At 36.4% G+C, this 26,880-nt stretch overlaps 1 protein-coding gene across 6 annotated transcripts in view; it reads left to right on the top strand.

Annotated features, from left to right (window-relative positions):
• The window catches only part of EHBP1 (EH domain binding protein 1), a gene marked incomplete at its 3' end in the record, with an annotated part of 505,676 nt that overhangs the window by 338,598 nt on the left and 140,198 nt on the right, over positions 1-26,880 (top strand). The gene's annotated exons all lie outside the window — the stretch shown is intronic.

Here is a 26,880-nt window from a genome sequence, read left to right as displayed (position 1 = left end):
AACATAGCTGGGCTTTTTTTTTTTTTTTTAACAAGGACCATCCACATTTAACTTCTTATATTAAACCTCATAAGTACACAAAACAGAAGAACCTCAGATAATTGAGTGATTAGTATAAGCAACAGAGTTTATTTTTAATTTTAATAGAAAACAGTTTATTCTTTCATGTACTCACAGTAACTTGAATTATTAAACAGAGATCTTCATTTGGCCCGACTTCAATGTGCACTTAAGATTTTCACACAAGGTAAAAAAGTTTTTTTCCATCATATATTGTTCCCCTTATATATATTTGTTTAAAACATGTTAATATTTTTAATTTACTTAAAACTTCACCTTATACAGCAGATGTTACCTTCATTTCAGCCCATACTATTCTCACAAATTTAGAATTGACTAAAACAAATAAAATCTTTTTAATATAGATATTATTTTACTTATTCGCTTTTTTCCCAGAAAAAGTGTGCTTCCTATAGAACACCTCTAAATTTTTTTGCAAAGAAAAAATTACTTTAAAATACATACTTATTTAATACAACTTGACATACCATGTCCTACGCATTACCAATTCTGTATTTATAATATTTGAATGATGAGGCTTTAGAGTATACATAACCAAAGATGTTACTAGTACATTTCTTAATTTTGAAAATATTAATTCAGACACATGAGAACTTTATAATTTCCATAAGTAGCAACCATAACTTTGATAAACATTAGCCATAAAAAGACATTCATGGAAATTTTTAAAAGATAGTTTTCAATAGAAGTGTCATTTTTATATGACTCTGAAGTCAAGCTTTTAGTTACTCTGAAGGAAGCATCAAAAGTAGTCTTACACTAATTCTTAGCTTCCTAATACCTCAAAAGAAGGCAAAAGCTAAATGAACAGTATAAGGTTTGCCAAATAGTTCAAAATAAAATTTCCTTTGAGTGCCATAATTAAATTATATTTATCATTAAGACATCATTAATAACCTGAGTATTTTCATTATAAGAAATACTCTCATGTAAGTACATTTGTATAATATTTTTAAAGGGTATGAGATGCTAAAGTGCTGTAAAATAGAATCTGAAAACTTCTCAAGAGTTAACCTCTTTTGATACTGGGTTAGAGACAGCAGTCATTTGGAATGCTACAGCAAGCAGTTCAGCAGTACTCATTGCTACTCTTACTACAGTATGAACATGAAGTAAAAATAAATTATTTATCCTGCTAAAATCATATTATTTATCTTAAAATTTGCCAGGACAAGGGGCAGTGTATATCCAATAAATTTTTGTTAATGATAGGTTAATTGCTTTTGCTTAGGTGAGAAATAAACCAATTCAAAAATGGATGAAACAGAAAACAAAAAGGATAATTATATTTCTTTTTCTAAGAAAGAAGGTTATATAGAAGTGGCTTTCAAAGTTTTTTTTGTTTTTTTTTTGTTTTTTTGGATGGGGAGGGTGAGGTTAGAGGGAGTCCACTAAACACAAAACATCTTAAAAGACCTCTGGGGACATGCCTGTCCTCATGTGCTACTTCATACATTCATTTTTTATATAGCCCTTACTCTATGCAAGGAACTGTACTATGAACTCGGAGGAAAAACATGACTAAGACGAAGTCTTAGTCTTCAGCTGTCTCTCAACCTACCCAATATGGCAGTCACATAAACAAAAAGTATGATACAGTAAAATTAGGGCTATAATAGAGATAGGCTAGAATTCTATAAGAGCATTAATGAGAGTGTTACTTTGTACCACGTTACCTCTTTTCCAGGCACGCCTCATTAGAGGTTAGGAACAGGGAAAGTGTGTGAGTGTGTGTGGGGTGTAGTGTGAAGTGTAGTGTAGGGCAGTGTATTGGAGGTGAGAGAGGCAGTAGAGATCACAATTGATCTGAGCTATTGAAGGACAATTAGAGTTCACTAGATGAGCAAAGAAAGGAGAAGACCATTTCAAAAAGAACAGATAGGCAAAAGCATTGAGGTATGAAAGTGCCTAGTTCAAGAGACCATGAGCACTACTGGTGTGATGGAGTACCTGGACATAAAAGTGGAATCTGGTTCTGAATATTTTTGTGTGTGATTGCTAGAAATTTGGACTTTATTGTGTAGACGGTAAGAATAGTAGCAATCTATTGAAACCAGGTACAGAATGGCATTATTAAAAGGCTTCAGTAGTTTATACACCCAACTGCATGGATGAATCTCAAATGCATTATGCTTAATGAAAGAAGCCAGACTCAATAGGCTACATTCTATATGATTTCACTTATGTGGCATTTACAAAAGGCAAAACCATGGGGACAGAAATGCCAGTGACATAAACCAGTGATTATCGGGGGGTGAGGGGATACATAGGAATTTGAGGGAGGGATAATGGAGTCGTAGAGGTTATACAACTGTATGCATTTGTCAAACTTACAGAACTGCCCACTAAGAGGGTGAGTTTTACGGTATGTAAATTCTATCTTAAGGTAATAATCGTAATAATACTAGTAATGGCTATGGAAGCAGAGTAGGCCCTGAAAAAAGAGCCCTCCTGTAACAGAATTAATGGCATTTCCAGAGCAGCTTCTCGTAAGATTCCTTCTCCATTGCCTTATCCCCACTGCCTTCCCTGTCATCAGCTTCTGCCCTTCACTGTGACTTTTAGCATCAATGACCTCCCTTCATAGATCCTGGCTCCAAGATTATAAAACAGAACCACTGCTTACTCTATTATTCCCAGGTTGAACCTTGCACACCCTTGGTTTTTATTTGGTAGAGGAAAGACATGATCAGATTTCAGTAGAATGAAACTTTGAAGACAGTAAGTAAAGGATAGAGAGTGATGAACCTGAAGACAGGGATATAGATATGAAAGTTTTATAATAGTCCAGGCTAGGAGTCATGGGGGTCTGAGCCATCGAGCAATGCAGTGAAGAGGGAATGAAAGGGTGAATAAAACTATAGTTAGAAAAGACAAAGCTAGACCGCCTGGAGGGGTGGGATGGGGAGGGTGGGAGGGAGGGAGATGCATGAGGGAAGGGATGTGGGAACAGATGTATATGTATGACTGATTCACTTTGTTATAAAGCAGAAACTAATAAAAAAAATATTAAAAAAAAAAGAATTAAGGGAGGAGGCAAAGAAGACTGAGGTTTTGAGCCAGAGTAACTAACAGAGTGGTTGGTGTCATTTGCACAGCAAGAGAAGACAAGGAGAGAAAAAGGTTCACTTTGGACACGCTGAGTTTGCGATTCCCACAGGACAAAAAGATGGAAATGTTCAAGAGGTGTCCACAGCCATCAGCCCTCTTTTCTGCTTAAGTGAAGTTCTCTCCCACAAATCATATCCACTCCTATGGTGTCAGTTGCCTCCATCAGCACTGAAAGCTCCCAAATTTCTTGAAATCCAGCTTTTGTTTTCAGATTTATGCTATATATTTCCACTTATTTTCTCGACCAGCATCTCTTAATTTAAGATGTCAAAAGAAATCTTAGTTTCTTCCATAGTCTCTATCATATTTGCCCCTCCTCCACTACTCCCAGTTTGGGAAATGTCAGCACCATCATGCAGTTACCCGGGTGAATTAGCCATTAGTCCCTGCTTTTTCCTTCATACCTCTTCATCTAATTAAATGCCAAGCTTTGAGGATTCTATTTCGATAGTATTCTTGCATCCACCCTCCCTCCTTTGCTTTCTGTCTGCCACTGGCCACATCTGGGTAGGCAACCACTCTTCTGGATGGTACAGCAGCCTCCTTACTGGTCTTGCCACTTTCAGTCTCTCCCCCAAAAGTCATTCTCTACACTGGCACCAGAGTGAGATTCCTGAAACACCATTTCACTTCATCCATCTTCCACTACTTCCTATATCATGCTTGGCACACCAGACCACTTGCTCTTTCTTGAACACCCCTGGGACTCGAAGGGATTTAAAGGCTCAATGCCGTGAGGAGATATGGGGATATATGTATATGTATAGCTGATTCACTGTGTTATACAGCAGAAACTAACACACCATTGTAAAGCAATTATACTCCAATAAAGATGTTAAAAAAATAAATTAATTAAAAAAATAAAGGCTCAATGCCAATGTCACCTCAAAAAAAAAAAAAAAAGAAAAAGAAAGAAAAGACAAAGCTAAAGAACAGGGCCTGAGGGAGAAAAGGGAAGAATAAGAATCAAGGATGATTCAGTGGTTTCTAGCTTGGGCAACTGGTTGTATTGCTCATTTCACTCATTCAAAAAACATTTATTGAGGACTGAACTATACACTTAAAAAATGGTTAAGGGCTTCCCTGGTGGCGCAGTGGTTGAGAGTCCGCCTGCCAATGCAGGGGACACGGGTTCGTGCCCCGGTCCGGGAAGATCCCACATGCTGCGGAGCGGCTGGGCCCGTGAGCCATGGCCGCTGAGCCTGCGCATCCGGAGCCTGTGCTCTGCAATGGGAGAGGCCACAACAGTGAGAGGCCCGCGTACCACAAAAAAAAAAAAAAAAAAGGTTAAGCTGGTAAATTTAATGCTATGTGGGGTTTTTTTTAAACCACAATTAAAAATTATATTTTTTGAGTGCCCACAGTGTGCCAGACATTATGTTAGAATACTGGGTATAACAGATGTGGTTTCTGACTTCCAGAGGTACTACAAAGTGAACCCATAAGTATATACCTGAAAATCATGGTAAGTGCTTTGGAGGAAAAGAACAGCATACTATAAGAGAGAGAATGATGGTAGACCCATTAAGAGACAGTAAGGAGACAACAGCAGGAAGAGTAGGGCAGAAGAATTCCAGGCAGCATGTATGAAGGCCCCAAAGCAAGAAATAACTTGTCGTGTTTAAAGAACTGAAAGAAGGTCCATGTAAGTGGAGTGGAGTGAGCAAGGAGCAAGTGATGTTGTACAAGTTTGGAGAGGTGGGTACTGCCCAGGTCCTGGAGGATCTCATGGACCATAGTTACTGTTTGAGTATTAAACCATATGTGGTAGAAGGCCTTTGAAGTTGGAGTGTGTGTGCATGTTATGTGTGTGTTGAGAAAAAGGCAGCATGATTTGTACCCTCACGTTCTGCCTTAGGTTTTAACAAATGAACCTGTCCCTGCCTTTATCCAAGGATCACCCACCAACATGTGTTAATACACATGTGTATTAAGACCCATACCCCTGGTCTGCTCAAGAGTTTTGACCCTGATTTTATCACTCTCCTTCCTGCATCCGTTCCTTACTCTGTGCCTGACCACTTCAATTAGCCTACAAATAAAGTATGATATAGTCTATCTTAAAAAAACCCTAAACTTTCTAGATATCACATGTTCTTTCAACTACTTCCCAATTTCTCTTCCTTCTTCTGAAAAGTTTTCTATACTCATCATCTCTGGTTCTTTCAGTCCACTCCAAACAGGCTTTTATTCCTACTTCTAACATTTGAAACTTCCCTGGTTAAGGTCATCTCCAACTTGCCAAATCCAGTGGTCAATTTTAGTCCTTATCTCATTGATCCCTTAATGTAGCTGATTACTATTTCCTTTTAGAAAATGTTAGTGGAATTGTTTTAGCCAGGTAATATATTAACATGGTTCAAAAATCAAAATAACATAAAAAGATACACATCAGGAAGTCTTGCTACCACCCCTGTCCCCATTCACCGTACTACACTCCTCTCCACCCCAGCTTCCTAAAGATAATCACTCTTACTAGTTTTTTGTGTGTTCTCCCAGTGGTTTTTACACCGATACAAGCAAATCTAAATATTTTTTTCTTACTCTTTTCCTTTTTTGCCCCAAAGGTAACATCCTATAAATACTGTTCTGCCCCTTAATTTTGCTCTTTTAACTTAACAGTATATCCTGGAAATCTTCCCATTTTAGTAGGTGTAGAGCATCTTCATTCTGTTTTACATTTCTCTTTGAATGTGCCATAATTTATTTAGCCAGTTACCCATAGATGGTGTTGTTTCTGGTCTTTTGTTTTTCTGAGCAATGCTGCAATGAAGGACCTTGTGTACAGATTATTTCATATATGTTAGATAAATATCCTGAAGTGAGTCAAAGGATAATGCCTTTGTAATTTTGATATTTATTGTCAAGAGGCCTTCCAAAGGGGAGATACCATTTTGCAATCAAGTCTAATCCTGTGATTTAAAATACTATCTATACATTAATATTGGGTTGGCCAAAAAGTTCATTTGGGTTTTTCCATAAGACGTTATAGAAAACCCAAATGAACTTTTGGCCAACCCAATATATTCCAAATATGTATATCTAGTTCCAACTTCTCCCTGATCTGTGTCTGCTCAACAGCTCTTCTTGTGCAAAATAACTCTTAATTTTCTTTCCAAACTTGCTATTCCCCTGATTTTCCCCATCCCTAGGTAAATGGCACTGCCATTCACCCAGCTGCTCAGGCAGAGAACTTAGGAACCATCTTTTCTCCTTCATTTCCCACACACTGTCTTTCAAGTGGAACTTTATGTAGTGATGGAAATGTTTTATATCTGTGCTAATATGTTAGCCACTGGCCACATGTGCACTTACAGTGTAGCTGTGGCTAGTGTGACTAATAAGCTGATTTTTAAGTTTTCTTTAATTTTAATTAATTTTGATACTCATATATAACTAATGGCTACCATTTTGGACAGTGCAGACTTTTTATTCATCAGTAAGTCCTAGAAGTTCCACTCTTCAAAATGTATTCTAAATCTGATCACTTCTCACCATCGACCCAACTCCACCATGGTATATTCCACCATACACTCTCTCCCAGATTACTTCAGTAGCTTCCCAATTATCTCTATGCTTCTACTTATGTACCCTTTCCCCAGTCTGTTTTCTACACAGTACAAATCTTTAAAAAATCGTTATTGTTTGGTTTATGATTCATGCAAAAGACTATGAATATATATGTAAGTTATGGATCATAACAATAAAGTGAGCACCATCCAAAGTTAAGAACTAAAACATGACCAATAATGTCAAAGCTACCTGTAGGGGCTTCCCTGGTAGCGCAGTGGTTGAGAATCTGCCTGCTAATGCAGGGGACACGGGTTCGAGCCCTGGTCTGGGAGGATCCCACATGCCGCGGAGCAACTAGGCCCGTGAGCCATAACTACTGAGCCTGCGCGTCTGGAGCCTGTGCTCCGCAACAAGAGAGGCTGCGATAGTGAGAGGCCCGCGCACCGCGATGAAGAGTGGCCCCCGCTTGCCACAACTAGAGAAAGCCCTCGCACAGAAACGAAGACCCAACACAGCCATAAATAAATAAATAAAATTAAAAAAAAAAAAAAAGCTACCTGTAATGTTTTCACCCTATCCCTGTGCCTGTGATTGCCTGGGATCTACTTCACCCTGCTAACCACATAGCTGCTAACCATTCTTTTATATGTACAAACCTCTAAATAATATGTTTACTTCAAGCTTTGCAAAAATGGCATTATCCTGTACACCTAAACAATATGTTGTTTAATTTTGTTTTCAACCTTTGCACAAATGCATTATCCTTTGGGCAGACTTCTCTATTTACTCAATGTTATGTTTTGATGATTTATACATGTTGTTGTGTGTAGCTATAATTTATTTAATTTTATTGCTATATCATATTCCGTTGCATGGAGTTTACCACAGTTTATTCATTCTCCTGATGATAAAGATAAGATTTTTTCCCCAAATTTCTGCTGCTAGAAATGATGCTGCTGTGAATTTTTTTTTTTCTTTTTTTTTTTGTGGTACGCAGGCCTCTCACTGTTGTGGCCTCTCCTGTTGCGGAGCACAGGCTCCGGACGTGCAGGCTCAGCGGCCACGGCTCACGGGCCCAGCCGCTCCGGGGCATGTGGGATCTTCCTGGACCAGGGCACGAACCTGTGTCCCCTGCATTGGCAGGCGGACTCTCAACCACTGAGCCACCAGGGAAGTCCCTGCTGTGAATATTTTTTATAAATCTTGATATACATGTATAAGGGTTTTCTTGGGGTAGTAGTTCTCAACTTTAGCTAGGAAACTTCTAAAAAATATCAGTGCATGGGCTTTACACCAAGCCAGTAAATTAAAATCTCTAGAAGTCAGAGTTGGACGTCCATTTTGTTTTGTTTTTCTTTAATTAGCCAGATGATTTTAATGTTTAGACAGAATTGATTTCTTGGTTGTTAGGGGTATGGCAATTTTAAAAAATATTTACTTATTGACAATTATTTCCTGTGAAAGATAACATATACACAGAGATATACTCAAAACAAAAACATTTTTCTGCCCTTAGAAAATTCTTATCTCAATGTTCAATCCTCAGGTTTTCCTTTATGTGAAAAAAATATTTTGTGCTCAGCAATTCAATAAAAATTTGTATTTTATGAAGGCTCTGGTTCTTTTGAAGTGTAAATATCTCAAGAGTATCTTTTGGAATTGAAAGTCTCACTGGAATGACCTTTTAAAATCATTGATCACATTATGTCACTACCTCATTCCCACTGTTGGCCTCCTATTGCAAAATAAAATCACCATGGCCTACAAGGCCCTATGTGACCTGGTCTTTGCCTTTTTCTCCAACCTTATTTCCTTCAATCTGCTGCCTTCTTTGTTCTATTAGAGCTATGCTGGTCTTCTCATCCTCAAGCATGCCCAGTTCATTCTAGCCTCAGGGCCTTTATATTTGTTTTTCACTCCATCTGAAACATCTCTTCTCAATGTCACGTCTCTAAAGAAGCCTTCCCTGACTACCCTATATAAACTATCCCCCTTTTCTCAATCACTGTTTTCTACCTAGATACTTTATCATCATTTTTTCCCCACTGCTCTACGAGCTCCATTTTTTCATTTCTATGTCCTTAGAGCCTAGCATGGGTGTGTAACATGTAGTAAGTGCTCAATAAATTCTTTTGGATAGATGGATAGATACATAGGAGGGAGGAAGGAAGGGAGGGAGGGAGGGAGGAAGGAAGGAAGGAAGGTAGGTCATCCTGGCTCTGCCTTTAATAGAGAAAGAGAGTATGAGAAGATAAGTTTGTGTTTAAGAAAATGAACTCAGTTTTAGACAGTTTTAAGCTTCTTCCATTCTTTCTTCTCCCTTTCTTCCATCTGAAACATACACCTGCACATAGATGGCAGAACAGTAGAATTGGTCTTGCCCTTCGCAGGGATCAGCATGGTGTACTATTTTGTGAAGTAGGACAATTAAAATGAAATTGATGTACAAAACAAAAATGCAGACTATAAGAAAATGACCCTTAAACCTCTTCCAAAGATGTCTGAGCTCAGGGTGATCAGGAGGTGTTGGCCTGTTGAAGCTTCCCGGGAGAAAATTCGTTAATTGTCAACTTCACAGAGAAGATATTTCAGTCATGAACTGAGGATCTGAGGGGTCTCCCCTGTGTCAGAACAACATTGAGAACAAGGGCACAGGGGCTGAGACAGGGACATCATCTCTGGGACAGGGATGTTGGTAAGTCCCATGTGGAGAAAATAAAACTGGCTTCAGTAGTCTCTTAAGATTCATGCTGTATTTTAATAGGGAAATAGGCAACATAAACATTTTATCATTTTCTAGTATCTCCTCTCTGCCAGTCCCTTTACTTAGAGTAAGGAACCTTTCCCTCCAGATTCACCATGTGTGGTCTCTCACTAAGGCAGGGTATGTATGAAAGCACACAGCCTTGCTAAAAGTTTTTGGGTGTGAATTTGGAGACTGGGTCTGAATTAACTGACAGCAGGTAACATTAGACTTGGAGTAGGAACACCTGCCACTTGTTCCCTCACAAATATTTTATATTCACACATACTGGAGTTCCGTGCTGAGACCATCTAGAAGAATCACGAAGATGATGGTGGTTCCCAACTGCTAGGATCATAAAAGTTCTTAAGAAAATTATGGAATGAAAAGTTTAAGACTCTTTGATACAGAACTTTTTACCTCGGTTTATCTGTGTCTATTTCCATACGAACTGAACATTGCTTCAGAGAAATATAACTGCTGACCAGTTGACAGAGTTCTTTTTGCATAATAACAATTCCTTACATTTATGAAGTGTTTTATAATCTCTAAAACATTTAAATATGCATGATTTGTTTTATTCTCTGTACAAAACCATGAAATAAGTAGGGTGTGTGCTGTTTTCCCTGTTTAAAAAATAAGGAAACAGGCAAAGTTTAGGTCATTCAGTACATCACACACTTTCTAGTATAAATGTGCCACACTGCAGGCAAATACAAATTTGTAAACAGATTTACTGAGTAATTACTTGCTAAAAAGAGTCTTTTATTTATAAAAATAGAATTTGGAAAGCCTCTTTTAGGTAGTAAACTTTGTTAATACATTTAAGGGTTCTATAATGCATTAACTACTAGACCCAAAAGCCTGGAAAACAGAAATCATGGTCTGATAAGCCACTATCAATATAAGAAAAATTGAAATTAAAGGCTAAATATTTAGCCTAAAATTGCATCATTGAAAAAGTATGATTCAACAAACAAAATAATTTACTCGCAGGCTTTTTAAAAAATGGGGGTATCTTATTTAAAATGGGGAAATTTTTGTCTTTATTTTTACATCCTTTGAATTTTATCTAGAGTTTTGTCTCTCAGAATTTGAGAAATTATACTAAAGTATATTGATGAGCTTGCTGACAAATGATGTTATTTCGTTTATACTTATTCTCATATACTTTGCTGTCAACACAAAACTATGCATTAAAATATTTTCTTGGAAAATATATCTTCTTTATTAGATTATTTTATACTGTGAAACAGTGACTTTATATGATAAGTAGCTAAGGAATTTTTTTTTAGTCCTGTATTCAGTTTTGCCTTACACTGAAAATCACATTTAAGACCAACTACACGATATATTATAGACAAGATTTCTTTTCCTTATTAAGCCATAGGAATAACAGTGGCCTTTTCCTTGATTACTTGAAACTAATTGAGCTTGGTTCTTCTTAGGTTGGCAGGCATCTTTTTTAACTTGGACATAAGCTTGTGTGAGTAAGTGTTCCTGTATTTTAGTCATGGTGAGTTATGAGCATATTAAAAATAATTATCTTCACCTCATAAATCTTTCTTTAGTCAAGTTTATCTTAGTACTTACTGTAATCTTTCTATTAATGTCTCCTAGTTTTGGTCAGATATATATGGATGGCAATAAATTATAGATTTGAGCTATATTTAGCATAGAGAAAAAGGCTAGTGGCATGATGTATGATAGCTGTAGTACATAATAAGTGTCTGTTAAAAAGAGATTTGAGGCACAACCAAACCCATTATTTTGCCGCTTATTGGCATCGGGTACTTCTTTTTTAAGTTGAATACAGTAATTTAGTTTCATTGACAGATTTTGAGAATTGAAAGATTTAGAGATGCCACTCCATGGAGGAACCTAAAAAAAAAAAAAAAAAAAAAAAGGCTGCATTTGCCAAACACTAATGGTGATGTTAGGGTTAGAGTGGATCCTCTGAGTTAATTCATGCTTATGAAGGTAGGCGTGATGCATGATTAGTAATATGAACATTCAACACTTGGTCTAGGAAAAAAGAAACAGCAGTGTACTACCAAAAATCAGGCTTATTATTGTTATGATGTTTAGCAAATATGGTAGTAATACATATAACACACTTCAAGATTGGAGGCTTCAGGATTGGAGGCCTACATGAAATACATCAAATACTTCTGAGACAGTGTGAACACATTAGTTACATGTTCCACAGCAGCATTTTTTTGGGCATGTTCAGCACTGCGCTTTGCCATCACTCCTCCATTTCTTCAATTCAGGATGACCTTTGCATGAATAAAGTCAAATAGGATTAAGGCAGGAATTTTCAACAATGGAAAAGAGCAACAGATGTAGCCCACTTTGAACGTGGAAGGATTGTTGATGCACTGTTGCTTCAAGGGAGTGTCTACAGTGGGGAGAGAAAGGAAAGGGAAAACGGAAAGTAAGTTTACAAAATATCAAAAATATGGAAGAGTAAAAAAATAGATCAAAATACCTCTACTGGTCTTTTGTAATTATGATGAAATTATCTTGCAGTTTTAAAATTCCTGTCCTTTAAATAAACTGTTTCTTTAACTTTTTTCCTTTTTGTATTACAAAGATGCAGTTTAAATAAATACATACATACACTTTCAAAAATATGGATGGAAAACGGCTATGGTTAGGAAAGTCAGAATTACTACTAACTGGTATTTGTGAAGGCTACTTCATAAATCATATAGATTCTCTTTTCAAATGATTTAATTTAAAACAAAATCTAAACCTAGGTGTCTATTATATTCATGTACATCCTGGAAGAACTGACTATTTTAGCATCAGTGTCCCCCTGGTTCCTGATAATATTAGTTCCCTAAGTGAGCTATTGTTGTTTGTGGTAATGAGTAATTTTGGAACTGTAAAGAAGAACCAAAATGAATATAGAAGCATTTAAAACAAAGAGATAATTTTACACTTCAACTATTAATAACTGAAAGTTCTTTAGAAGGCTTAGTGGGAAAGTTTATGAGGAAAAATAAACATGAAAGGGTTATATCTGTTTGGTTTATTAAAATTACATGCTAAGTCTTAACATTGTATATAAAATACTTAAACTGCTGAAACTTAATGTAGCATTGTTAGATTAAATTTCTATGAATCTATATAGTAGTTAACTCTCATAATGCCTATAATTCTAGTTTAAAAATATGTGAAGGAATGAATGCACATAAGAGGATAGTAACAGAGATATTAATAAGTGATTAAAATAAGTGATTAAGCTGAAAAAAATAAAAACACTAATTCAAAAAGATACGTGTACCCCAGTGTTCATAGCAGCATTGTTTACAATTGCCGAGATATGAAAGCAACCTAGTGTCCATCAACAGATGAATGGATAAAGAAGATGTGGGGTGTGTGTGTGTGTGTGTGTGCGCGCGCACGCACACGTGCATGCACATACACACACTGGAATACTACTCGGCCATTAAAAAGAATGAAATTTTGCCATTTGCAGCAACATGGATGGGCTTGGAGGGCATTATGCTAAGTGAAATAAGTCAGACAGAGAAAGACAAATACTCTATGATAGCACTTATATGTGGAATCTAAAAAATACAGCAAACTAGTGACTATAGCAAAAAAGAAGCAGACTCAGATATAGAGAACAAACTACTGATTGCCAGTGGGGAGAGGGAAGCGGGGAGGGGCAGTATAGGAGTAGGGGATTAAGAGGTGCAAACTATTAGGTATAAAATAAGCTATAAGGAAAAAAACATAATAAGCTATAAGGATATAGTGTACAACATGGGGAATATAGCCAGTATTTGGTAATAACTGTAAATGGAGTGTAACCTTTAAAAATTGTGAATCACTATATTGTATATCTGAAACGTATGTAATATTGTACAGCAACTATACTTCAATTAAAAAAATAAGGGGTTAAAATTTTGGGATAAGGAAGAAATCTAAACATATTGAGTCAAAAGATCTACTCCCCCAAAGGAGAATAATTCATCCATAGTTTCTCATCTAATATAAGGTTTTCAAATAGGTTACCACCCCTAATCTGTGATTTAGCAGTGATCATTTACAACTTAATAATACATATCTTCCTTCCACCATCACCAAATCTAAAAAATAATCACTTATCTTTCTAATTTATTTTTTTATTTCTTTTTGCTATTTGAACTACAAGCACTATAGAGGCTTATAGGGGAAATAATACCTGTATAGTAATGAAATAACCATAAAATAATATATAGAGGGTAAATTATCTTAAGGAACTGTGATATATGGAATGTGTTTTGGAAATTGGGAGAAAGGAAAGACAAGGAAATGTTTCATGGAGGAAGTGACATTTGAACCTATATCTTACTGGTTTGGTATAACATGGACACAAATGGAGGAGGGACATTTTGAGCAGGTGAAATATTACAAGCACTCCCTCACATGAACCCTGTGTAGTGGTCTTTCTTTCTCCAATACTTACAGTTCCCTTCACATGCTTTCTCTTCCGTTCCTCTATGATTGCACATGTAGGCTCTTTTACCTCAAGTTTCCAGTGGATACATTCCTATGCATCCTTTAAAAAAAAAAAATTATTTATTTATTTATTTATTTTTGGCTGCATTGGGTCTTCGTTGCTGTGCGCGGGCTTCTCATTGCGGTGGCTTCTCTTGTTGCAGAACACGGGCTGTAGGCGCACAGGCTTCAGTAGTTGTGGCCACTTGGGCTTAGTAGTTGTGGCTCGCAGGCTTAGTTGCTCTGCAGCATGTGGGATCTTCCCGGACCAGGGCTCGAACCTGTGTCTCCTGCATGGGCAGGTGGATTCTTAACCACTGAGCCACCAGGGAAGACCCTATTCATCTTTTAAGATTTAACTCAAATGCCTCCTTCTGTGTGAGGATCTCTCCTGCGCCATTAAGTCAGAGACCATACCGCCACCCTTTGTGCTGCTCATTTATTAGTCATATTTCTCTATATTACAGTTGTTCATTTATATATCTGTCTTCCCTACAAGACTGAGTTTCTAATTTGTATAGCAGATTCCTGGAGTCCTACTACATGCCAGGCAATGTGGATAGAGTAGTGAACAAGACAAAGCCCTGTCCTTGGGATGCTCACATTCTAGGGAATTAGAAAGATTACAAATAAGTAAACACATAATTAAAGAATATAATTTCATATTTGATAAGAAAGTAAAGCAAAGTAAGATGTTAAAGTGAGTGGTGGCAGGATGGTATTTTAAATAAGTGGTCATGAAAGGTCTTTCTGAGAAGGTGATGTTTGAGTAGATTCTTAAATGATGTCAAGGTGTGAGATATATAAAGATATAGGGAAAGAGCTTCCTTGGCAGAGGAAACAGCAAGTGTAAAGGCCTTGGGGTATAAATTTAGATTGGGGGTCATATAAAACCTCTCTTAAAAAGTAACACTTATGTTGCGATCCAAAAGATGAGTATGGATTATCCAGTTAGATAGTGAAGGAGAGAAGAGGGGGTAATTTATGCTGAAAGAACAGCCATGGTTGCCGTATTAGTGAGTTTGACATATTAGAGGAACTGATGGGCAACTGTGGCTAAAGCAGAATAAGTAAGGGGGATAAATAGTGCAAGACAAAGCTGAGAACTAGAGAGGGATTAGATCATGCCAGGCCTTTGAAGGCTATGTTATCCCAAGGGACATGAGAATCTATTAAGAGTTTTAAGCAGGGAAATCATATGATTATATATATATATATATATATATATATGCTTTAAAACATCACTCTCGCTTTTGTGAAAATGGTTGGACAGGACAGGGGTAGAAGTAGGAGGAGATGGAAACAGAAATAGTCTGGGCGAAATATGATGGTGGTTGAGACTAAAGTGGTGACAACAGAGATGGAGAGAAGTAGATAAATACAAGATATATTTAATTCACAAGATTTTGCTTTGGGTGTTGTATCCAAGAAATCTTTGTCTAACCCAAGATTTCAAAGGTTTCCTCCTATGTTTTCACTAGAAGTTTTATAGTTTTATATGGTACAAGGTATGGATTGAAGTTTTTTTGTGTATATTTTTGTTCTTGCTTTTTCTTTCTTAGCGTATGAATATCCAGTCATCTCAGCACCTTGTTGAAAAGATTATCCTTTCTCCTCTGAATTGCCTTTTCACTTCTGTTGAAAATTACTTGACTGTATAAATTTGGGTCAATTTCTGCACTCTCTTGTGTTCCAATGATCTATTTGTCTACCTTTATACCATACAAAACTGTGTTGATTACTGTCACTTTATCCCAAGTTTTAAAGTCAGGAAGTGTGAGTCCACCAAGTTTGTTCTATTTCAAATTTATGTCTGTTTCAGAGTTGTGTTCTAGGCCCTTTGCTCCATATATACAAGCTTTAGAATCAGCTTGTCAATTTCTGATTGGGATTGCATTGAATCTATAGTTCAGTTTGGGGAGAATTGACATCTTATCAATATTCAATCCATGAATACATCATCTCTCCCCATTTATTTAGGCCTTTAATTTCTCCCAGCAATGTTTTATAATTTTCAGTTTACCAGTATTCCACATTTTTAGTCCAGTTTATGCCAAAGTGTTTCATATTTTAAAAACTGTTGCAAATGGTAATTTCCAAAATTAAAAATCTTTTTGCTTTGAATTAATTATAGATTCACATGCAGTTTTAAGAAATAATACAAAAAAAAAACCCAAACAAACAAAAAAAGAAATAATACGGAAAGGATCCCATATGTACTTTATCCAGTTACCCCCAGTAATAGTATCTTGCAAAGCTATACAGTACATATCACAATCAGGCTATTGACATTGATACAGTCAAGACATAAAATATTTCTATGATCACAAAGATACCCGTAGTTTCCCTTTTATAGCCATAACCACTAATGTTCTCCATTTCCATAACTTTGTCACTTCAAGGATGTTATATAAATGGAATAATACAGTATGTAACATTTTGGTTTTTTGTTTTGTTTTTTGTTGTTTTTAAATATTTATTTACTTATTTATTTTGGCTGCTCCAGGTCTTAGTTGCGGCATGTGGGATCTTTAGTTGTGGCATGTAAACTCTTAGTTGCAGCATGCATGTGGGATCTAGTCCCCTGACTAGGGATCGAACCTGGGCCCCCTGCATTGGGAACATGGAGTTTTAGCCACTGGACTTTTTTCACTTTTTTCACTTTTTAGCCACTTGGCTTTTTTCACTGACTGTAATTCTCTGGAGATTCATCCAAGTTGTTGCATCTATCGGTAGTTCTCCATGGTATGGATATACCACTTAAAACACTCATCTGGTGAAGGATGTTTGATTGTTTCTAGTTTTTTGCTGTTGTGACTAAAACTGCTATAAACATTCAAGTACAAGTTTTTACGTGAATAAGTTTTCATTTCTCTAGCATAAATGCCAAGAAGTACAACTACTGAGTTGTATGGTAATTGCATGTTTAGTGTTTAATAAATGGCCAAATTATTTTCTTAGAGTTGCTGTAACTTTTTATATTCCCACCAGCAATGTATGATTGATCCAGTTTCTCCACATCTTCCCCAGCATTTGTTGTTGTCATTGTTTTTTAATTCAGCCATCTGGTAGGTGTGTGGTGATATGTGAATGTAGCTTTAGTTTGTATTTCTCTAAAGGCTAATAATGTTGAGCATCTGTTCATTAGTTTATTTGACAAATGTATATTCTCTTCAGCAAAATGTCTCGTAGTGTGTTTTGCCCATTTTCTGACTGGAGTGTTTGGTTTTTTACTGTTGCGTTTTGAGAATTACATACTAGTCTGTTACAGGCTGAATTGTGTTCCCCTAAAATTTATATGTTGAAGCCCTATCCCCCAGTACTTCAGAATGTGACTATATTTGGAGATAGGACCCTTAAAGAGGTTATTAAGGTTAAATGAGGTTAAATGAGGTCATATGTGGACCATAATCTAATCTGACTGGTGTCCTTTTAAGAAGAAATTTAGATATACAAAGAGACACCATACATGTACACACACAGAGGAAAGATCATGAGGACACAGCAAGAAGGTGGCCATCTGCAAGCCAAGGAGACAGGCCTCAGGAGAAACTTAACCTGCCAACACCTTGATCTTTGACTTCTAGCCTCTAGAACTGTGAGAAAATAAAATTCCTGTTGTTTAAGCCACCCATTCTGTGGCAGCCCTTGCAAACTAATATACTAGTTGCCTTAGTCTATTTGGGCTGCTATAACAAAGCACCATAGACTGGGTACCATAGCCTGGATGGCTTATGAACAACAGCAAGTTATTACTCACAGTTCTGGAGTACAGAAGTCTGAGATCAGCATGCTAGCATGATCAAGTTTATTTCTACCTTTTTGATTAGGCTTTTATTTCTTTTTCTTGCCTAATTGCAGTGGCTGGGACTTCTAGTTCTATGTTGAAAAGACATGGTGAGAGTGGGTATCCTTGTCTTGTTCCTGACATTAGAGGAAAAACTTTCAGTTTTTCACCGTTGCATATTGACATTAGCTGTGGGATTTTCATATATGTATAGCCTTTTTAGTGGTTGCTCTAGGTTTCACATTATATACATAACTTATCACAGTCTACTGGTGGTGTCATTTTACTGGCTGAAGTATAGAAATCTTAACTCCATTATTCCTCTTTACCTTTTGTCATTTGTAATATAATTGTGTTAAATATTTCCTCTATATACATTTAGAATCACATTAGTGTTATAATTTTTGCCTCAACCTCAGACATAATTTAGAAAACTTGAGAGAAGTAAAGCCTATTGTATACATCCATATTTTTGCTTACTGTGTTCTTTGTTTCTGATGTTCCAAGATTCTTTTATCATTTCCTTTCAGTTGAGAAAACTTCCTTTAGCCACTTTTAGGTTAATTCTGCTGGCAGCAAATTCTCTTAGTTTTCTTTCACCTGAGGATGTCTTATTGCCCCTTCATTCCTAAATGATATTTTTGCTTGGTATAGGATTCTTGCTTGACCATTCTTTTCTTTTAGCCCTTGAAAAGGGTTGTGCCACTTCCTTCTGGCCAGCACGGTTTCTGATAAGAAATCTACTGCCATTTGAATAGTTTTCTCCTTATAGATAATGCACTGTTTCTCTCTGGCTGCTTTCAAGAATTTTTGTCTTTAGTTTTCAGAAATTTAACTATGATGTTTTGGCATGGATTTCTTTGGGTTTATCCTGTTTGGTATTCACTTAACTTCTTGAATATATAGGTTTATGTCTTTTGCCAAATTTGGGGAGTTTTCAGCTATCATTTCTTCCAACACTTTTCAGCTTTGCCTTCTTTCTCCTCTCCTGTGATTCCAAAATCACAAATGTTGGATCTTTTCTTATAAACTAATGGGTTCCTTAGAATTTGTTCAGTTGTTTTTTTTTTCCCCAGTGTATTTTTCTCTCTATTGCTCATTGGGTAATTTGTATTGTTTTATCTTCAAGTTCACTGATGCTTTCCGCTGTTTCCTCCATTCTGTTGTTGACCTATCCACTGGTATTTTTGTTTTGGCTACTGTAATTTTTAGCTTTTAAATTTCCATTTGTTTCTTTTTTATATCTTCTGTTTCTTTCCTGAAAACTTCTTTTTTCATTTGTTTCAAACATATTTGTAAATGTTCATCTAAACATTTTTATGATGACTACTTTAAAATCTTTGTTAGGTAATTCTTATATATGTCATTTTGGTTTGATGTCTGTTGATTGTCTTTTTCTTTTCACTTCAAGATTTTCCTAGTACCTGTTAAGATTTTCTATTGATGAGTGATTTTCTATTGAAACCTGGACATTTTCGTACTATGTTCTGAGACTCTGGGTGTTATTTAAACCTTCTGTTTTCACTGGGTTTTTTTTTTTTTTTTTTTTTTGTGAGGGTGACACAACTCCATCAGGGAAATAGGAGATGTTACCTCATTACTGCCAGGTAGGCTTAGAAGTCTAGGTTCCTCTCTTGGCATCAGTTGACACCCCAGGAGTGGGTGGGTGCTCTGCATTACTGCTGGGTAGGTGTTGGAGTTCCTGCTTCCTACTAGGCCAACACTGTTAACTCCTTAGGTAAGAGAGGTGGGAATACCTCAGTATTGCTCCCTACATTGCCTCCACTGACACTGTAGGGGCAGGTTGGCCTCGTTACCACTGGGTGGTAGTAAAAGTACTGACTCTTCACTAGGCCTCCTCTGACATCATCCCAGCAGGGAGAAGAAGGAGTGCCTCACTGTTGCTAGGTAAGGGTTGAAGTCCAGGCTCTCCAGGTGGCCTCCACTGACAGTGTAGTAAGTTCTTATTACCAGTTGGCAAGGGTGATAAGTCTAGACCCCCTACTCTGCCTTTGTGTGGGTGAGAGTAGGACCACAGTTTTTTTCTGCAGTGTTTGGCTGGAGTTTGTGGTTATTGTCTGAATGTTTTCTGTCTTGCTAGGCTTCCCTTTTCTTGGTTCTTTGGCTAGAGAGAGCAGACTTTTGTTGGGGCTTTTATCTGTGTCAAAGGCCATTCTGATTTGCCAGCTTCATTACCTGAAATCTGGGATATATAAAGCAAAAAGAAAGCCCAGAAACTCATGCTGTTCCTTGGGTCCTGAAGTCCCCAAATAGTCTCCCTTCTCTCCATTTTTTAGAGTCCCTGTTTGTTTGACATAATGTCCAGAGTTTTTAGTTTGTGCTTAGAGTGAGGAATAGGGAAAAGTACATCTACTGTATCTTCCTGGAAGACGAAGTCTGTAATTTTAAAAATTTCAAATTACTTACTGGTAAAGTATATGGGCATGCAATTGATTTTTTATCTTGATAGTTTCTCCTGCACTCTTACTAAACTTATTTATTAGTTATAGTAGCATTTTTGTAGTTTCCATAGGATTTTATACATAAATGATTTACAACTAAAGCTCATTATACTTCTTCTTTTCCAATAAGAGTGATTTTTATTTTTCTTGCCCTATTACACTGACTAGAATCTCCAGTACAATGTTTAATAGAAGTAGCAGGAATGGAATTCCTTGTCTTGTTCCTGTTTTAGTGGGGTAAAGTTGGTTTTTCACCATTAAATATAATATTAGATTTTCTATAGATGTTATTTATCAGAGGAACTTCCTTTCTATTCCTAATTTGCTAAGAATTTTTTTTGAAGAATAGATGTTGAATCCAGTGCTTTCTCTGCATCTACAGAGATGATCATTTGCACTTTTTCTTTTTTAATCTTTAATACCATGAATTACATTCATTGATTTTCAGTTGTGTTAAAAAACATTTTTTAAATTTATTTGGCTGCATCAGTTCTTAGTTGCAGCACACGGGATCTTTGCTGCAGCATGTGGGCTCTTTGTTGCAGCGTGCAGGCTTCTCTCTAGTTGTGGCACGGGCTCAGTAGTTGCAGTGTGTGGGCTTAGTTGCCCTGTGACTGTGGGATCTTAGTTCCCCAACCAGGGATCAAACCCGTGTCCCCTGCATTGAAAGGCAGATTCTCAACCACTGGACCACCAGAGAAGTCCCCCAAAATAATTTTTAACTCATCAAGTTGTATACATTAAATATGTAGAGCTTTATGTATGTCAGTTACACCTTGATAAAGTGGTTTTAAATTTTCATAAAAGGTAAAATCATGACTCATACAAATATAATATGATCATGTGTCAAAATCTTTTTAAACTCATTTTTAAACGAGGGGCAAGAAAGATGTTACAGTCTGGTCAAATGAGAGTGCTAGGAACTGACACATTTATAGGTCAGGAATACTGAAATGAATTTATAGATGGGTGCAAAACTGACTCTTTGGTTGGAGGGGTTGTCACTTCACCAGATTGAATTTATTTGTAAGTATATAGATAAGAATTATTTGCATTGCTATTGATTTTCTACAAGTTAACTTTAGTCTCTAAAGCAGTAGTTCTCAGCTGGGGTTGATTTTGTCCCCTTGGACACATTTGGCAGTGTCAGTAGATGGTTTTTAATTATCACACTGGGAGGGGTGGTGTTACTGGCATCTAGTGCATAAGGCCAGGGATACTCCTAAATATCCTATAATGCCCCCCACAACAAAAGATTATCCAACACCAAATGTCAGAAGTTCCAAGGTTGAGAAACCTTGTTGTTTACTATAAAATAACTTGGTTAAAGACAAAGGCATATATGCCTATAGGTTCAGGTAATCCTTGGAGGCTTTAGCCTTGCATTGAAAGGACATCAGTAAGACCTTTTGTTTATTCTGAAGTGTTAGAATTTTCCTTACACTTGTTAAACAAACCACGCATTTCTAGGAGAAACCCTACCTGATCAAGATGAATTATCCTTTTAGTTGGATTTGTTTTGCAATAATTTTGTTAAGAATTTTTACGTCTATTTTTCATGAGGAATATTGGTCTGGAGTTTCTTTTCTTGTAATGTCTTCTTGTGATTTTGAAATCAGGGTACTTCTGGGCTCCTAGAATAATTTGAGAAGTATTACCACCTTTTAAATTTTCTGTGAGAGTTTGTGTAGAATTGAGATTGTTTCATTCTTAAATGTTTGGGAGAATTAGCCAAGTCATGTAGGTCTGGGGTTTTCTTTGAGTTAAAACTTTTAACTATAAGTTAAATTTCTTCAATAGATACAGAGCTATTCAAGTAATCTATTTCTTCTTGAGAGAGCTTTGATAGTTTATTATCTTTCAAAGAATTTGTTCATTTCATCTTGGTTTTAAAATTTATTGGCAAAAAGTTTATAATATTCTTTTATTTAGCCTGTTAATATTTGCTCATACCTTTCTTTTATCTTGTTAATGTCTATAGAATCTTTAATTTTCTTATCTCTCTCATTTCTGATATTGATTTTTTTTTTTTTTTTTTTGGCTGTGTTGGGTCTTCGTTGCTGCTCACGGGCTTTCTCTAGTTGCGGCGAGCAGGGGCTACTCTTTGTTGCGGTGTGTGGGCTTCTTATTGCGGTGGCTTCTCTTGTTGCGGAGAACGGGCTCTAGGCATGTGGGTTTCAGTAGTAGTTGCGGCACGTGGACTCAGTAGCTGTGGCTCATGGGCTCTAGAGCGCAGGCTCAGTAGTTGTGGTGCATGGGCTTAGTTGCTCCGTGGCATGTGGGATCTTCCCGGACCAGGTCTCGGACCTGTGTCCCCTGCATTGGCAGGCAGATTCTTAACCACAGAGCCACTAGGGAAGCCCCCATGACACTGATATTTTTTATCTTCTCCTTTTTTTCCTTATCAATCTGGCTAAAGATTAATCAGTTTTATTGATCTTCACAAAGACCCAGCTGTTCATTTCATTGATTTTCTTTATTGTTTTTTTCTATTTTCTATTTCATTGATTTCTACTCTGATCTTTATTATTTTCTTTATTAGTTTCTTAAGGTGGAAGCTTAGGTAATTGATTTTGAGACCTTCATTCTTTTCTCATATAGATGTTGAATGCTATATATTTCCCTGTAAGAGTTGTTTTAGCTTCATCCTGCAAATTTTGACATGTTGTACTTTCATTTTCATTCAGTTCAAAATACTTTTTTTTTTATCTTCTTTTTTTTAATTTTTATTTTTGGCTGCATTGGGTCTTCGTTGCTGCATGCGGGCTAGTGGGGGCTACTCCTCGTTGTGGTGTGTGGGCTTCTTGTTGCAGTGGCTTCTCTTGTTGCAGAGCACAGGCTCCAGGGCACGCGGGCACAGTAGTTGTGGCACGCAAGCTCAGTAGTTGTGCATGGGCTTAGTTGCTTTGCTGCATGTGGGATCTTCCCAGACCAAGGATCGAGCCCATGTCCCCTGCACTGGCAGGCAGATTCTTAACCACTGCACCACCACCAGGGAAGTCCTCAAAATACCTTCTAATTTCTTTTCTTTTATATCTTTCTTTTTTTTTTTTTTTAACCATGGGCTATTTAGGAAATGTTTTTTAGTTCCAAATACTTGGGATTTTTCTAAACATTTTTCTTTTTTTAACAATTCTGTGGTAGTTGGAGAACAAACTTCATATGATTTAAATCTTTTAAATTTATCGAAACTTGTTTTATGTCCCAGAATATGATTGTCTTGGTAAATATTCCATATATACTTGAAAAAAATGTATATTCTGCATGGGCAGGAATTCATTCATTTTATTCACCTGATATATCACAGATATATCCCAAGTGCCTAGAACAATGCCTGGCACATAGTAATGTCTTAATACTTTTTTGTTGAATGCATGCATATGTGTGCTGAATTCAATATTTAACTCAAAAGAGTTGAACCCAATACTATGGGCCCAGATCAGAGGAAATACTCACTAAATTCTTGTGGGCAGAATCTTTATGGAACCCAAGCCAGGTCAGAGTTTGCTAATAAACTGTGATCCCATTGCCCAGCTGCATCAAAATCACCTGGGTCTCACCCCTTACCTACTGAATCAGAATTTTTGAGGGTAGGACCACGGAATCCGTATTTGAACTAAGTGCCAGCAGACTCTCCCCGTATTCCATGTGATTCTGATGACTGACATATTTGAAAAATACTAATTTAGAAGATCATTGATTAGAAGTGGAATGAAACTAGATGCTTGAAAAAAATGGATTTAATACCTTAAACTTGTACAAAGTAATGTATTATTTTGTACATGTAACTCAGTTTACACAGTTGGTACCATATTACAGTAAAACTAATTAATATACTTAAATTTCAATTCCAGTTGAGTTTAATTTTAAAGAACCATCTCTCAAAAATGTTTTGAGAGCTTAAAGAAATGCTTAAAGAATCATCTCTCTTTAGAAAGTTGGATAAAGCTTCTTTGTAAATCTGACTAGGAAGAAAAATCTGTTCTAAAGATATTTTCATGACTTAAGCCATCAGGTCATATTTTAAAATAAACTCCTTAACCACTTATTAAGTTCTTCCTTTATGGCAAGTGTTATAAACTCTGTAAGAAAGGGACTTTTTGCCTCCCATTATATTTCCAATCCTAACATGTAATGGATGTTCAACATGTAATGGATGTTCAACAACAAAGTAAATTTTTGTTGAATGAAAAAAATGCACTCCATTATTGCTTGTGGCAACTTTGGTAAAATTAGAATAGCTGAAGGATTATGCCCGGTTTTACTTTAAATTTCCTTATTGGACAAGTCATTAAACTTCTTTGGCTTGGTTTCATCTCTTTCATCCTTAGAAAGCATGCCAGATTTTAAGGTGCAAGCTAAAATAGCTGCAGGATCCTCTTGTGAGATATTAACTGGGAAAACAGACTTTATAGGCTCTCAGTAATGCATATTGCCTAGTACTTAATAGATGCTTAGTGCATTTTAATTGAACAAATAAATCTTAATTCATTTCTCTTTTGTTTGTTTGTCTTACAAACAAATGATAAAACCAAAAAGCAGAATGAATGCTATTAAGGCTAACATCACACAGCTTTTTAAACTGCAGGGCCAGAACCAGAGTTCAGGTCCCTGGCTCTAGCACAGTGTTCTTTCTAGGTAATATTTCAATTCTGAGTCAGCAACAGAAAGAATGATTTTTTGGGGGTACTGAGCCCTCCATAAGATCCTTAATACCCTGAGATCAGACCACAAAGTAAGTTGTATATTCTGCCTGAAATTATACTGTGAAGGCCAGAAACGATGCCTTTTCATAAGAAGAGCAAGTTATTTAATCTCTCTATCCCTCAGTGTGCTCACCTGTAAAACAGGAATGATTGTGCTTATCTTACAGAGCTGTTATGAGGATTAAATGCATTGATATATGTAAAGTACTCACAATTTGCCTGGCACATAGTAAATTCTGTAAGTGCTAGCTGCTATTACTACATTATTGTTATTGTTGTTGTTATTAATGCATTTGTCCTAGAATCTGACAAAAAAAGCATTAGGCTATTTTCTTAGAGTTTTTTTTTTTTTTTTTAACATTTCCTTCCTTCCTTAGCAACTTTCAAGCCCTTGGGGTGGAAGTGTGTAGGCTTAGTGAGATTAGAAAAAGAAGAAAAGTTCATGATTTTTGTCATTGATAGAATGTCTTTGTTTCTAGGTTATTCTTGAACTGAGGTATCTAGCATTTATATGTATTAGGGAAGAGAGGTAACAATCTCTTGAAATTTAGGAAGACTTTCAACAAAAGCATTTTTTTAAAACTTACTTAAAACTGTATCATCCATGAAACATACGTAATTGTACTTTTTTCAAGAAGTAGTAAAAAAAGTAAAAAGGTAAGATTTTCAAATATTGTTTTATTTTACATGACACCTAGATTCCTTAATAATGTACTTGGTGATCTCAAAGCTGTAAACGGTTTTAAACCACTAGTAGAGATTTTATACATTAAAGGGGTTATAGGACAAAGACACTATCTTTACCTCATGAGTTATATGATGTTAAATTAACTTTTACAAATACTTAGTCTTTAGAGGGTCCCATTAAATCTTGTGTTTTGTTTTGTTCTGTTTTCCTCCTTGTCTGGGCACAGCAGTTATTTTATTTGTTGCTGAGGAAGCTGGCAACAAATTATGCACTAATGGAATAATTAACAATTAAGGGGAGTGTTCATTCTCTCCATAATGTTACTGAAGGAAGGAAGATTGCTGGATATCAACGGGAACTTCTTCCCCACTGTAGGCCAATCACACAGCTTCCATAGTACTCCCAAGCCTGTTTGCTTGCTCATTTGCAAACAATAAAGTAGGAAAGGAGCCAGTAGTGATTTTTCAGTACTATTCAATATCTATTTATCAGGTACACATCATCTACTTGCTATACTCTATCGTCATCTAAGTTCTTGCAAGTTTTTAAGATTGAACTTTAATACCTAAATTAAAGTCTTGCAGATTTACAGAAAAAAAGGTGAAAAAAAACTTTGTTTATGCAGGGCTTTGGGGAGGACCAAGCTTATCCTTCCAAAGTCCAGCTCAAATGTCACTTGTAAGTAATCAGTAGTCATCAAATTGCCATTGATTTCTGGTAGTATTTATTATATAACAGTGTAAAACTACAACTATCCTGATTTCTAATTTGAATATGTAAAAAATATGTATTATGAGTAATTTGCATTCTTAATTTATATTAGTTTCAGTCCTGGGTCCATCTCTACTAGAGGGCAGGGAGTATTTCATCGCCAAGGTGAACCCAGTTCCCAGCCCAAGGTTTAGTACCCTTAGCATTGTGGAATATATGAAAAATATCTGTCTTGATGCTGGTTCTCTTTGCTAGCTGTTCTCAAACTGTGATCTGTGGAGGAACATGAGATAGTTTGATGGGTTTGTGAAGTAAAGGACTTTTTCATAACAATACTAAGACATCATTTGCTTTCTTCACTGTTTGACATTTGCACAGTTTGGGAAGAAGCAATGGTGGGTAAAACCCCCTGGCACTAGCATATGAATCAACACAGTGGCTGCAGACTGTTAGTGGTGGTTGTTGTATTCTTCATGGTCATGCACTCTCAGTTGAAAAAAAAAAAAAAAAGAGCCAGTTTCACCTAAGAATGTCTTTATAAAGCAGTAAAAAAGCATTAACTTTATTAAATCTTGATCCTTAAA

The sequence above is a fragment of the Mesoplodon bidens genome (genome assembly GCF_964165515.1).
Source record: "Mesoplodon bidens genome assembly, chromosome: 14".
Classification (NCBI taxonomy): Eukaryota; Metazoa; Chordata; class Mammalia; order Artiodactyla; family Ziphiidae; genus Mesoplodon; species Mesoplodon bidens.
This window is presented reverse-complemented; position numbering and strand designations above follow the sequence as displayed.